Source organism: Tamandua tetradactyla, chromosome 5 (assembly GCF_023851605.1).
Source record: "Tamandua tetradactyla isolate mTamTet1 chromosome 5, mTamTet1.pri, whole genome shotgun sequence".
Taxonomy (NCBI): Eukaryota; Metazoa; Chordata; class Mammalia; order Pilosa; family Myrmecophagidae; genus Tamandua; species Tamandua tetradactyla.
In genome coordinates this window covers 97,457,124-97,471,743 of record NC_135331.1, presented here as the reverse complement: position 1 = coordinate 97,471,743, position 14,620 = coordinate 97,457,124, and the positions used below count along the sequence as shown (strand labels likewise).

Here is a 14,620-nt window from a genome sequence, read left to right as displayed (position 1 = left end):
AGTTGAGGTGGAAATGTCTTAGACTGCAATGCAATTTTGAGAGTTTGTAAAGGTTTGCAAAGAATCCTCAAGCCCAAGATGCCCATCAGAGGAGCCCTGTCTCCCTGTGCTCTTAGTTGTTGGGGGGCTGGGTGGGTGGCAGTGAGTGTACAGCTGTGAGGAGCCTCACCGTGAATGTAGAGATGGCTTTCAGAGGCAGCAACTGGGGCTGGGGTTCAGTTATATTCCTTGCTCTTGGGTATCTGAGCAGCACATCCTAATGGCAGCCACAAAAGAAATCTGATGTGCAAGGATTCAGAAAATTTACCACCCACTAACTTTGTTACTGTTGAAGGACAAATTTTAGAAAAAGGAAACCAAGAAAGAGGAGAGCAATATAAGAAACAGTAGAAGCTGAATACATCTAAGAACCAGCAAAGAGAGCTGAAAGTTATGGAAAGAAAGTGCATGTAACCTCGTGGCCGGAATAGTCTCCTTCAAGTGGCACAGGCATCCGAGCATGGTCCCTCTCTCTACTAAGGAGTTCAGTGACACTACTTGGGATTCTGCTACGAATAAAAACTAAGTAATCAGAATTTGTACATTCATTGGGCTTCCATTTTTAGATTCAATCTGTAGAGAAAGCACAGAAGTGATTTTAGTGAAACAGAACAGAATATTTTATACCTTGACAAAGTAAAAATATAAGAAATATATGTATATTAAAAATAAAAGAAATATATACAAAAACATATATATATAGCAAGTATATAGTTTACATTTTTTTTTACCTCTCTTCTCCCCTTTCTGAGAAGGAGAAGGGGAGAAGAGAGGTAAAAAATGTATAAGGTCACTAATTTTGTTACCTTTCCTAACAGGAATGTCAAATAAACTTACGAATCTATTCTTGATTGCTCATATTTAAAGTGTTATAAAACTAAAATCAGAAATAAAAGTGGTTCTTCTTGGGGTATAGGCCCAGGGAGAGAGAGATTTAATTTGTTTTGTTTTATACTGCTTGGGCCATGTACATGGATTAATATTATGTTAAGATTTTAAGTATCCTTCTAGAGATAAAAAAGAGCTATTTAAGAAAAGTATCAGAACAGAACTTTGTTACTTAAACATGAAACAAGAACCCATCTGTTATTCTTAAGAAAAAAAAATGTGAAGTCACCCTTAACTTGAATGTAGACGTTTTGGTCTGAGACAGAGTTAGGGTTTGATTTACTAATGCTCGCCGGGTTTATCTTTAGCAAGGTTGTGCCCTTAATGCCATTCAAATAGATGCTTATTATGGACTGAATTATGTCCCCAACAAAGACATGCTTAAGTCTTCACCTCCAGTCCTGTGGATGTGAACTCATTTGTAAATAGGATCTTTGAAGTTCCTATTAAGATGAGCCAAAATGAATCAGGGCAATTTTTAGCCTAATATGACTAGAGTCCTTATAAGCAGAGAAAATTTGGACATAATAAGGTACGGGGTGGTGGGGGGGTAGGAGACAGATCTCCATGTACAATGGCAGACTGGCTAATGATTGCTGTGAGCCACCACCGAAGGAGGCATGGCCTGCCAATAACTTGATTTTGGACTTCCAGTCTCCAAAACTGGGAGACCAGAAGGTCCTGATGTTTAAGCCAAACCTCCTGCACTTGGAGGTAGGGGCAGTTGGGTCCAAACCACAGAGAATAAACTGAGAAGAGGGAAGTAATGAATGGCCAAAGCTAGAAGGAGACCCCTTAAGAAAGGATACCGACTTCAGATTCTAGGAGCAGTGATATCCAGGATCCAGTTTCAATATTTCCTTTTCTATCTTGAGTAATTATCTTCAGTTACTCTAAAACTTTCAGTGACATTTCGACAAACACGACAGTCTAAACTTAATTGTGAGGAGTTCAGGGAAGGATTCAGAGTTTGTCCTTGACCAAAACTAAAAGTGTGATGAGAGCAGCAGCAGCTGGTAGAAACCATCTATAGACAGCAGGAAGTGCTTTAAAGAATTTTGGAATCACATCATCCTATTACAGGGATTCTCAAAGTTTTGTTGAGATAACTTGAGTAGAATAATGGACTTCCCATGGCCCATCGAAGAGTTTCCAAACTCTTGGTATTAAAGGGTAAATTGGCTCCTTAAGAGCAGAGGAATCGGGGATATCTGGATTAAAAAATTTTTTCTGGAAGTAACCATTAATTTTTGCATGCAAAAACTATTTCTTTAGGTTTTCTTGGGTTTTCAATGAGGGAAAAATCATATGCAGTTAGGTAAATTTTTGCTTTTATTTTTCTAATCATAATATTTTTTTTAATTCTAACCCACTGAAGTGACTAGGATTCCCAGTTCAAGGTTAAGGATAATTGGTACTATAGATGTACTTATCTTGTTCCTGATTTTAAAAGGATATTTATTATGAAGAATGATGTTTCCTGTAGATTTCTTTATTGGGTTAAGAAAGTACCCCTGTATTCCTTGTTGGCTAAGAATTTCATTTAATGCTTCTTTAAAAAAAAAAAATGTCCTGCGTCCCCGGAAATGATATCATTTATCCCTCTAATCTGTTATTATGGTGAGTCATTTTAGATTCTTCAATGTAAATCCATCCTTATAGTCCTAGGAAAAACATAACTTGGTCACGGGTTATTAAAGTCACTGAATTTTGATTATTAGTATTTATTTAGAATTTTGGCTTCTATAATTAACCTTCCAGGGCAGTGCAACAGTGGCTCAGTGGCAGAATTTTTGCCTGCCATGCCAGAAACCTGGGTTCAATTCCTGGAACCTACCCATGCCGAAAAAAAAAAAAGTTATAATTAACCTTCCAGATGTGTCTTTATCTTATATGCTGTGACTTAATAGACTAGGAGACTTATTTTTGTATATTCTTTGGGATTTCTACATAGACCATAATACCATCTGCAAAAAGGGCAGTTTTATTTCTTTTATTCTGATCAATATCCATCTTTTTTCCTATATTGACTAGTACCTCCAGCACTGTTAATTAGGAGTGGTAAGAGAAGATATTTTTACCTTATGTAAAGGGAAAAGGATTCAGGTTGTCATCACTAAATGCAGTGTTAATTTTAGGGATTTTTTTTTGGAGATAAAAAAATCAAGTTTAGGAATTTCTCTTCAATTTCTATTTTTCTGAGCGTTTTCAACATGTAATATAAAAACCTTCCCTTCCCTAATGTCCCTTTAATATCTCCCATTTATAACATAATTATCTTAAATATTTCTTTTATGAATCAATGTTATAATTTATGCTTCTACCATCAAACATAATTTAGAAAACTCAAAAGAAGAAAAATATAATCTACTAGTACATATTTTTACTCTTTTTATTCTTCTTTCTGGATATTCCAAGATTCCTTATTTTATCATTTCCTTTCTGTTTAGAGAATTTACTTTAGCCATTCTTTTAGGGTGTGTCTGTTGGTGACAAATACTCTTAAGATATTCTCAGAAGAAGGAAAATTTATTTTCCCCTTCATTCCTAAAGGATATTCTTACTGGTTATAGGATTCTGGACTGACAGTTTTCTCTTTCAGCACTTGAAAAATACTGTGATGCCTCTTTCTGGACTCCATAGTTTCTGATGAGAACTCACTGTTATTTGAATTGTTTTTCCCCTATAGAAAAGATGTCATTTCACTCTCACTGCATTCTAGATTATTTTATCCTTAGTTTTGAGTAGTCTGACTATGGTATGTCTTAGTGTGGATAGATTTCTTTGGGTTTACCCTGTTTGGGGTTAACTTACCTTCTTGAATCATAGTTTTCTCTCTATTGCCAAATTTGGGAAATTTTCAGCCATTATTATTATTTTTTTTTAGTACTTTTTTCAGTCCACCTACTTTTTCCTCTCCATATGGGACTCCAATGACACAAACATTAGCTCTTTTATTATAGTCCCACAGATTTCTGAGGCTCTGTCCATTTTTTAAGTCTATTTTCTCTGTGTGTTTTTCAGATTGGGTATTTTCTAATATTTTATTTTTAAGTTCATTGATGTCCTCTGCCCTTCAATTTTGCTATTGAACCTATCCCTTGAGTTCTTATTGTATTTTTCAGTTCTAAAATTTCCATTTAGTGATTTTGTATTCTATTTTATTGCTGAGGTTTCTAATTTTCATTTGTTTCAAGCATGTTCAGAATTGCTCATTGAAGTCTTCTTATGATGGCCTCTGTAAAATCCTTGTTAGATAATCCCAACATCGGTCATCTCAGTATTGGCATCTATTGATTGCCTTTTTTTTCCCCATTTAGTTTGAGAGCTTGTTTCTTTGTATGATGAGTGATTTTTCAAATGAAGGCTGGGTATTTGTGGTGTTATGGTATGAGACTGTGGATCTGATTTAATCCTTCTGTACTAGCTGGCTTCCCCTGACACTGCTCTGGTAAGGAAAGGGCGGCACCGCCTTGTTACTGCCAAGTGAGGGTAGAAGCTCAGTTTTTCCACTCAGCCTCATACCCAAGAGGGAAGTCTCCTTGTTATTGCCATGTGTGGGTGGGAGTTCCAGCTCCCCATTAGACCTCCACTGATACCTTCCCGATGTTAAGGACAGAATTGCCTCATGACTGCTTCCCATATGGCCTCTCTACTGTCACCATAGGAGTGGGATATAGCCTTGTTACCATTGTGTAATGGGAACTCTGACTCTCCTCCATGGCTTCCGATTCCACCCCAGTGGGGAGGGGGATGGGTGCTTCATTGTCCTCATTACTGCCGAGTGGGGGGGAGGGAGGGCCAGGGAGGAGGAAGTCCAGGCCCCTCATGGTGTCCACTGACACAGCAGGGTCAAGGGATAGGGCTTCTTAATGCTAAGCAAGGTGAATGTTCCCAGGTCCTGCTTGGCCTTCCCTGCCACCAGCATGGAAGAGGGGATTTGGGCTCCTCCTTACAGCTCTGCTCCCCACTCAGCCCCTGCTGGCAGGAGTAGGGCTGAGGTGTTTGGCTGGGGTAGAGTGGTTATTATCCAAAAGTTTTCTGTCTTACTAGACTGTCTCTTTCCTTGTCCGTGCTAGAGAAAGCTGGCTTTTGCTGGGGCCTTCAATCTGGGCCTGTGGTTGTTCCCAAGTTTCCAGTTTCTTTCAGCTCCAAATCTGGAATATAATGAACAAAAAGAAAATGCAGGGTACTCACCTGTGTTGTTCCTCAGAGAGGTCCCTAGGCAGTCTGCCTTCTTCTCTCCACCTTTCAGAGCCATCTTATGTTTGTTTTTATATATAATGTCAAGTGTTGTCAGTTGTACTTAAGAAGAAGGAATAGAGAAAAGTACAGCTACTCCTTCTTCATGGAAGCAGAAGTCTAAATTATTTTACTTTAAATATAGTTGTATAACTATCCGGGTTTTCTATTTTTTGTCAGGTTCAGTGTGTTTTTCTAAGAAAGTATCTACTTTATCTGAGTTTTCAGACTTATTGGCATAAAATGTTTGTAGCACTCTTTCATTTAAAAATACTCTGCTATATCTATAGTTAAGTCTCCTTTTCTATGCATAATTTGGTTGTTTGCTCTCACATTCTCTCTCTCTCTCGATTATGTTTGCCAAAGTTTTGACTATAGTTTTGTCTTTTCAGAAGGTCAGAATTTAGGTTTGGTGATGCTCTGCTATATCTTCTCTGTGAGTTAGCTATTGCTGCAGTAATACTGCATAACAAACTACCCCAAACTTAACACTTAAATTCTTAACTATCAAGCATTAGTCCTCGCTAAAAGATATGTGGATCAGCTGTATTCAGCTGTCCTAGGCTGAACACTGGGCTTCAGACTCTGAACACCAGATTTCAAATTTCAAATTATGTTCAGGTCTGCTTCAGAGTGTCTACTCCTTCTTGGGCCAGTAGCTATCTGGAGAAAGCTCTTCTTATAGTGAATGGCAGGTATGCAAGAGACCAAACTAAGTTGCTCCAGCATATTTAAATCCCCCATTCCCATCTAATTTAACATCCCATTGGTTGAAGGAAGGTTATGGCCAAACCCCTGGTCAATAGAGCATGAAAGTATATCCTGCCTGGTAACTTCGCAGTTTTCTGCCACTGTGGGTAAAGGTGATAGATGTATAATGCTATCACAGTAGAGTGAAAAACTTAGACTAATTCCAATCTACCACAAGTCGTGGCTGGTCTTACCTTTATTGCCTGCCCACCCACCATGTAATTGCTTTGGACTCTATCCTCTTTCTAATTTCTTGAGTTGGATGATTATAGCCTTATGTTCAGAGAAATCTGAAAATTAATGAGTTAAATTTCCCTAAAGATTCTGCTTTGGCTGCACCCCATCAGTTTGGTTTGTTGTTGTTGTTGTTGTTTTGCAAGGGCAGGTACCAGGAATCAAACCTGGGTCTCTGGCATGGCAGGTGAGAACTCTGCCACTGAGCCACCATCACCCACCTCCATCAGTTTTGATACATAGATTTTCATTATTGTTCAGTTGACCTATTTCTAATGTCACCTACAATACTGTATTGGCCCCAAAACTATTTGTGTTTTTAAATTTCCAAATTTACTTCATCTTATCTTTTTTGTTATTGCATTCTAACTTAATTGTACTGTAGTCCAATAATGTAATCTGTATGATTTTGATCCTTTTTGTGACCTAATATGTGGCTAATTTTGATAAAAGTTTCAAGTATGTTTAAGTAAAACATTTTTTTTAAATTTGGGGTGTAGGGTTCATTATATTATAGTTATTGTTAACTTCTTCTAAACCTTGAATTTTTCATTTGCTTGATCTATCAAAAGTAAGGTATGTTAAAATCGCCTTTGTTGTGGATTTGGCATTTTTCCTTACAATTGATTCAGTTTTTTGCTTTGCATATTTTGAGGCTACGTTTATGTGTATAATATTTAGAAATGCTCTATCTTCCTTATGAATTGAAATTTTAGCATTATGAAGTGACCTCTTTAAATAAATTGAGAGGAAATCTTTGACCCATTTTCAGATGGCTATGTTTTGGTTAATATTGCCTGATGTTATTTTCTTCTGTTCTTTTCTGTTTGAAGTATGTTTCTCAAAAATAGCATACGCCTAATTTTTAGAAAATATCCAATTTGACAATTTGATCTTTTAAATTATTTTAGCACTTTTACGTAATGATTATTTACATTTATTTCTAAAATATTACTGTGCTACCAAATTTCACCAATTTTAAGGCATATTTCCTCCCACATTTTAATATCTTGAAATCAGAATATTTCTTACAACTCATGTTGTAATTGGCATTTTTTTCTTTCTTAACACATAAAATGTAAGTACATCCTACAGCTGTTCTATCTTAGAGTCTATGAAATATGGCATTTGCTCTTTATTTTTCCTATGTTTTTCTTCCCCTCCCACCCCCACTTTCACAGTTTTATTGACTTAATTAAGGTTTTTATTTCCTTTTTTCCCCTTTACTTGTTTGGAAGTTGCATATTCTATCTTCATCATTTTGGTGATTGCCCTTAAAATTTTAACAGGCACACTTGAATTCACAAGTTCTAAAGCTAATCAAGTCTTAGGCTGGGTTTTTCCAAAAACTGCCCTTGAGACAAAAACTTTGGGTACAGGCATTTGGGAAGTAAACTCAGGAAAGGTAGATGAGGGAATTGGGAAAGTAGTCAGTGAAGGGAGAAAAATCAATATAGAGATGTTCATGAGCAGGTAACACTTACAGGCAATTGGGACTCAAACTCTGAACAACCAAGTAGAACATGCTTCAGTATTGTCCCACAGGGGACAAAGAGGCCGTGAAATTCATCTGCTGACTCCCTTATTGCCTGGAAGTTATACTTGGAATGATTAACTCCCCTGTACTTTCAAGTTGCACTTTCATAAGGCAGAGTAAGTTTCCATGGTGCAGGAGTAAACTATCAGGCATAGAGGAGGAGACATAGGTACTAGAGTGGGAGCTGTCAGCCTGTTAAATGTACTGTCTATTGCAGCTACAAATGAACTTAGATGGGTAGAAAGGATATGCAGGATGTATCAACAGTGTCTGCCATAATCAGTATTTCTAATCTCTGCCTGCTCATTACCTTTCTCATTCTGATCACCCTATTCTGCTTTACATGTTCTTCAGAATATGTTTTATTTCTGCCTTTCCTGTGTACCTCCCAAAATAGTAATTTAAAAAAAATATTTTAAGCAATCAATAAGCCATTTGGATTTAGCCCTATGTTTATCAATTCCCTTTCTCACCACTCCCTCTTGGGTCTCACTTCTTTTTTATGGGTTCATTTCCTTCTTTTAGTATAAGTTTTCTTTGCCATCTGAATTTTTGGCTCCTAGATTTGGAATAATGAGTTTGGACAATGAGTTTGGATAATGTGATTGAAAAATGTACCATTTCATGCGAACCTACTTTGTTCCTGAGTTTTGGGGAAGCAAATAGCAAGAGTTTATGCAGTGAGGGATATGTGTAGTTCAGACGTTTTTTCCAGCAAGCATCTGTGAATGAATTTAGTTTTTGTCTTTCTGAAAATGACTTTTGTTTCCTATTCCTAAATGATAATTTTTCTGGGTATAAAATTATAGGTTTATTTGTACTTTCAGCACTTCAAAGATGTTATTAAATTGTGATTTTTGGAAGTCTGTTGTCTGTACATTTATCATTCTACTTTGGTAATTTGGTAATCTGTCATTTCTTTGGTTTTTTGTTTTGTTTTTTAGATTTTTCTTTTTCTTTGCTGTTCTTCTGTACTTCAGTGTGTCTAAATGTGTATCTATTATTTATGCCATTCAAGGGTATTGTGATCTTAGACCAAAACCGAGAAAAGAGACAAGCAGAGTCTGCCTGGATTCTGTCAAAATCTTGTAGCCAAAGAGATTGAAAGAAAATGAAAATACTGAGGTTAGGAAGGCAGTGACAAGGGACATGAACAAAGTCAACAGCAAGCGGGGTGGAGATTGCATGGTTCAGATGATTCAAATCAGAAATCAACATTGAAATAAAGTACAAAGGAGTGGGTAAGACTATAATGGAACAAGGAGATATCAAATCCACCTGAAGGGACCATGGACTTGGAGTCTTCAGTAATCTAGAGACTATTAATACTGGGCTCAGTGTGTCTATATGTGATACGAGACATAGTTCCAGGTCTGGCAGATCTATCAGACCAATAAGCAACTCCAACTTGCCAAGAGTAATATGCATATTGTCATTATGTGTTATTGTCTCCGTAATCTCAAGTCACAGTTAAGCTTGGTGGGTCAAGTATACCAGCCCCAGAAATATAGAAACCATAATGTACATCCAACCCATGACATTAATCCATTTGTGTTACATTCAGAATAATCTCTGTTTGGAATTTAAAATGCTTGTAAAATGTAATTGCATTTGGCATAGTAAAGTAAATGGCAAATTAGCCTGAGATTCCAAATTAAATGTGTTTGATTTCAAGTTGAATGATATAAGAGGAAGTGACTTAGTTTATAAACAGTGTTAGAATGGTATTAGTAAACTTACTAATAAGTTGCTTACTAACTTGGGAAGAATTTGTTGGATTATAAGTTTGTTGCATTTACGCATTCTAATTTCTTAAAAATAAAAATTAAGATATTAAATGTATGAATGTTAATTACCATGTTTAAAGGAAATTAGCCTGTTTAACTCAAGTTTATTTAATATTAATCAAAATCAAATTCCCTTAAGCATTCAGTCCAATTTATTTTCAAGGTCCTATGAAAATGATTATTTTATATAAAATTTACTGGATATAAAATAATTTAGAAGATGAATTTAGAGGTTTAATGAAAACTAGACTTTTTACTTATGATTTCAGTAAATAAAATAATTCAAATCCAGATGAATGAAAGTAGTCTTCTCTGCACAAAAACTGCATTTGGACATCAAGGATCTCACATAGATTCATTTTCTAAGGATTTAGGTCCTCTAACAATATAGTCTCTGCCTCATTCTCTCTAATATCACACCCTGAAATTCTATTAGGTATAAATTGAACCTTCTCACTGTCTTTTACACCTCTCTCTCTTTTTTTTTCTATTTCTTTCCCCAGAATGTAGCACAGAGATATAATTTAAATTCTTTTCCAATTCCTAATTCTCTCTTCATCTGGATCTAACATGCTGATTAATCTGTCTCCTGGGAATTTTTTTTCTTACTTTCAGGCTCTATTTTTCATTTCACAACAGACACAAACCTGCATACCTCCTCAAATTCAAATTGCCTGCCTTACTCTCAAAATTCTTCATACTTCTAATAACTCTGCAGAGTGAGCCCCCTACATTAGCCTGGAGGCCAAGTTTTAAAGCCCTGAGGTTTCAGGGCCCTCACATGTCACGTCTCGCATTCCAAGTCCGTTGGTCTATCATGCTGCCCCCCCACTTCTAGACATAGGACCTGGTCTCCTGAATGACATCAAAAGATGAATAATGCAACATTTATGGGTTAGTTCTCCATGGGATGAAGTTTGAGTAATTGGAAATGGGAAAAAAGGAGCTGGACAGATTAATTCATTCCCCTTCTCTTTTCCCCCTGTTCTTTTAATTCATTATTGTAGGTATAAACCTATTACGGGTGGGATGTGACCCACCTCATTCAAGGTGGGTCTGATTCTTTTCCCTTTGAATCAGAAAGATCTATTTATTTATTTATTTATTTATTTTATTTTTGCATGGGCAGGCACCGGGAATCGAACCTGGGTCTCCGGCATGGCAGGCGAGAACTCTGCCTCCTGAGCCACCATGGCCCACCCAGAGATACTTCTTTTTGATGACTTTCCAGAATACCCCTATGCTAAGGAAATTTGCCCAATAAATGACTGGGTATATTTTTTTCATGGCTTCCCAAGAGTGGCCAGCACATCATATCACTTCACATTTTACCTTGTCCCATATTGGGGATGGAATCATGTCCCCCATGAAAGACATGTTCGTAATCTCTATCTATCCTCCTGTGAGTATGAAGCCATTTGTAAACAGGACATTTTAAAGATGTTATGTAAGTGTGAACAAATTGAAGCAGGGTGGGTCTTAATCCATATGATGACTGAAGGCCTTAAGAAGAGGAAATTCAGATGCAGTTAGAGAAGTCAGAAGTTACAAACAGCCATAGGAGGATCCAAGCATAGTGCAAGGTGTTTTGGTTTGTTAAAGCTAATGAAATGCAATGTGCCAGAACTGGATTGACTTTTCCAATGAGGATCTATAACTTAACAATATACAGTTCTTAGTCTTTGAAAAATGTCCAAATCAAGACATCAGATGGTATCTGGGTTCTTCTGTCACATGGTGATGTATCTGGCCATGTCTGCTGATTCTTCTCTCCCGGGTTTCATTGCTTCAGCCTCTGGCTTCAGTGGCTTCCTCTCTCAGCTTTGCATGTGTCCTTCTCTCCCAGCCTCTCTGGCTCTCTCGGTTTCTCTGGGTGTTTCTCTCTATCTTTGTGTGACTTTTATCCTCTCATAAAGGACTCCAGTAAGAAGATTAAGACCCACCTTGAATGAGGTGGGTCACATCCCACCCATAATAGGTTTATACCTACAGTAATGAATTAAAAGAACGTAATCTTTTCTGGGGTACATAACAGCTTTAAACTACCACACCAAGTGACAGAGGGAGAGATACAAGTCAACGAAACCCAAGAATTATGGCAAGCCAGCACCAGAATGCAACAGCCTCCACGACAAAGCACAGACTTGCCAGCACTGATTCGAGACTTCAGCCTCTGAAACCATGAGCTAGTAACTTGTTTATGCCAACATATTGCTTGATAAGCTCTGGCAAACCAAGATGGCCCACTTCCTCTTATATTCCTTGCTGTTACCTCATTTGGCTCACAACTTCCCCCAAAAAGTATCAGAATCTTAATCCTTGCCTCAGTCTCTGTTTTCTAGAGAAACTTAACCAGGAGTTTTCAAAACTTGTTTAGTAATTTTAAAGATCTTGATCTTTCTGCATGCTTTAAAACATTCTATTCTTTGATGTTATCAATATAACTTATCAGAAACAATAAAATGCTTATTTTATTAACTGTTAAATTATGGGGAGTCTAATCTTGTTCTTCATATCACTAGCTCTCACTTATGATGGACTATTTCTTCATATGTTCTGTAACTTTGTATTGTGAGGACATCCCCAGCAGGGCTATATCGAAAGGAACCTTGAGAGGCCTTAGCTGAGGATGTGTCCATCCAGAGAGAATTTGCATTTACTTTATCACATGTTAACCAGCTCAGGAGTTCTCAACCCCACAATTAGTATAAATGTCAAACTCTGCCTTTAGAAGAAGGTAGATCTCTTGACTTACCTTGGATACAAGTAAAGACTTAGCTTCCTTAATGTTCCTCTTTGCTGATGGGTTGATTTTATTTTTAATTCATACCCTTCTTCTAAGGCTATAGTAGCTCTTTGATAATTCTCAGCTTTACATGCAAAGACATCATCAAGGTCCGTGAGACCACCAAAACCCTCTAAGGACAGCTGCAGTATAAACTCAAGATTACTGCTGTATTGTTCAGTTTCCTCTTCATTTTAGCCACTGTGGTTTATTTTATTTTCATATAATCTCAGCTATGCATTTAGGAGGCCATTTGCTGTAATTTATCATAGTTTCAGTGTTTCACAATGGCAGATTTTCTTTTTATCTGCTATAATGCTAGAAATATAAGACAAGGTCTGTCAATATCTGAAATGGATTGAGTTATTACTGTTTGTGAAGCATTTTTCTAAGCATATTAAATGAATAAACTCATTTATCCTCTCACAAGTCTGTGAGGTAGGAACTATCCCCACTGTGTCAGTCCAGACCTTCCAAGAAGCAGACTCCAAGACAGGAATAAATGTGTAAGGATTTTTATTAAGGGAAATTCCTGTGTAAAAGGAAATGGGGTGTGGTGGTGGGGGGTGTTTGGAAAAGGCTAGAAGAGCCATCCAGCCATAACTCAAGTTCTAACCCAAGTGAAGGAGAAAGGGAGGGAAGGTTGCTGGAAGTTTGGCTGACAAAGGAGTCCGTGTCTCCCAGGAATAGGTCTGCCTTGGTGTATTGCCACACAGAGTGTGTTTGGATTTAAAATGGTATCTAGCATCTGCCTTAGTGTCCCTGCCATGCTCAGTCATCAGCAGGAAGTGGCGTGTGGGATGTCTGGCCTTGGCACAAATGCTGCTGTGGATTTTCAAGTGCAGCAGCTAGTGCCTTTGGTCAATTATGCTCCCTATTTATTAGAAGATCTGCCAAGTGCATTCTTACAGCTGCTGCACCCACTGTATGGATGAGGGAACAAACCCAAATAAGTCAATTAACTTGCTGAAATAACTTGCTCAGGGTATACGTAGTAGAACCAGGATCCAAACTACTCCAGGACAGAACTTCTTAACAACTATGCCATGCTTCTTTTTTTCAATAAGATTTTATTGCATTAGAAGTTCACCTTCTTTGTTTGTCAAGATTATAAAGCTAAACAGTTGTGCTTATATTTTCAGGGTGAGGTTTTTAAACTTTTTTTTTAATTTGATTCTATTAAGGTCTGTACAAGAGAAAAGAAAACACTTCCAAGATCTGCAAGGGCAGGGACTTTCAAGGGTAGGAGCCTATGAATTTAATAGCGATCTTTAAAATGTGACTAGTACAAGAAATTCAATGACTGATGTTTGTCCCATCTTTCCACAGACTGATTAGTCACAAAGTAATATTGTTTTCCTCTGATGGGATGTCTTTATCTTTGTCTCCATTTCCTCCTATCGCAGGGACATCTAGCTGCCTTTCCCATAGCCAGTCTTCCTGCTTCATTACTAGCTATCGACACACCTCTCAAAATAAACAAACACACAAACAATAAAATGCCACCTACATATTCCAGCCCTCCTTACAATAGGAATGGCCATTTAACTTCTAACTACAAGTAGGAATTTTGGGGTAGGGCTTTCAGGAAAGCTTATTAAAAGGCGCTGACTTGACTTGCCTGTGCCTTGTGTCATTCACAGCAGACTGGTCATCTGGTGACCTTGAGGAGACCTTGAAAATGGAAGCCACCTGCTAAGGCTAGTGGAACAGAAAGAAGCCTAAGCAGCAATGGCAAATGGAGAAGCCACATTGGCCCTGCAATGCCCATCCCTAGACTTCATTCATGTGAGAGAAACACAAACCCCCTCTTAAGTCACTGTTTTTTATATTGCTTATACTTGTAACTAAATACAATTCTCAGTGACATACATCTCTATTATTTGAATTTACATCTTCACTGCCCTTCCCCTAGACTGTTGTCTTTTTTTTTTTTTCTTAACTGACACAAGACCTTTTCTTCTTCCCACTTCTTCAGTATCTGCTTTGTTGCCAGGGTGATCTTTCCCATAAGCTCTGTCATTCAAAGTCCCAAGACAGTGGTTGCCTCTCAGGAAGGGAACTTGGTACAAAATTCAAAAGGTCAAACAGAATACTGTGAAAAGTAAGTCTCCTCTATCCCTTAGCCTTCAGATACTATGTACATGTTTCCTAAAATACTTGAAAAAATAGCTGCTTTGTGAAAAAAAATTGATTAATTTAAAATATTTCATCATATCACTGTCCACCTCAAGATTTTCAAAAGAGCATTTGAAGTCCAGGTTCTCCATGAAGACTTCTCCCGGTAATAGGTTTCATCAATTCAAAGGTGAACATTTGTTTCACACTTTATGATCTGTTCAGTTGACAGACTCTTAC

General features: G+C 37.4%; 1 long non-coding RNA gene across 1 annotated transcript in view; it reads left to right on the top strand.

The window, feature by feature from the left end:
• Positions 1–14,118, top strand: part of LOC143682637 (uncharacterized) — a 44,907-nt gene extending 30,789 nt beyond the window's left edge. Inside the window, exons 2-3 of the long non-coding RNA XR_013175203.1 lie at positions 13,447–13,504; positions 13,906–14,118. This is a non-coding gene — a long non-coding RNA (uncharacterized LOC143682637). The remainder of the gene's footprint in view (positions 1–13,446; positions 13,505–13,905) is intronic.
• The last annotated feature ends 502 nt before the right edge of the window (positions 14,119–14,620 follow it).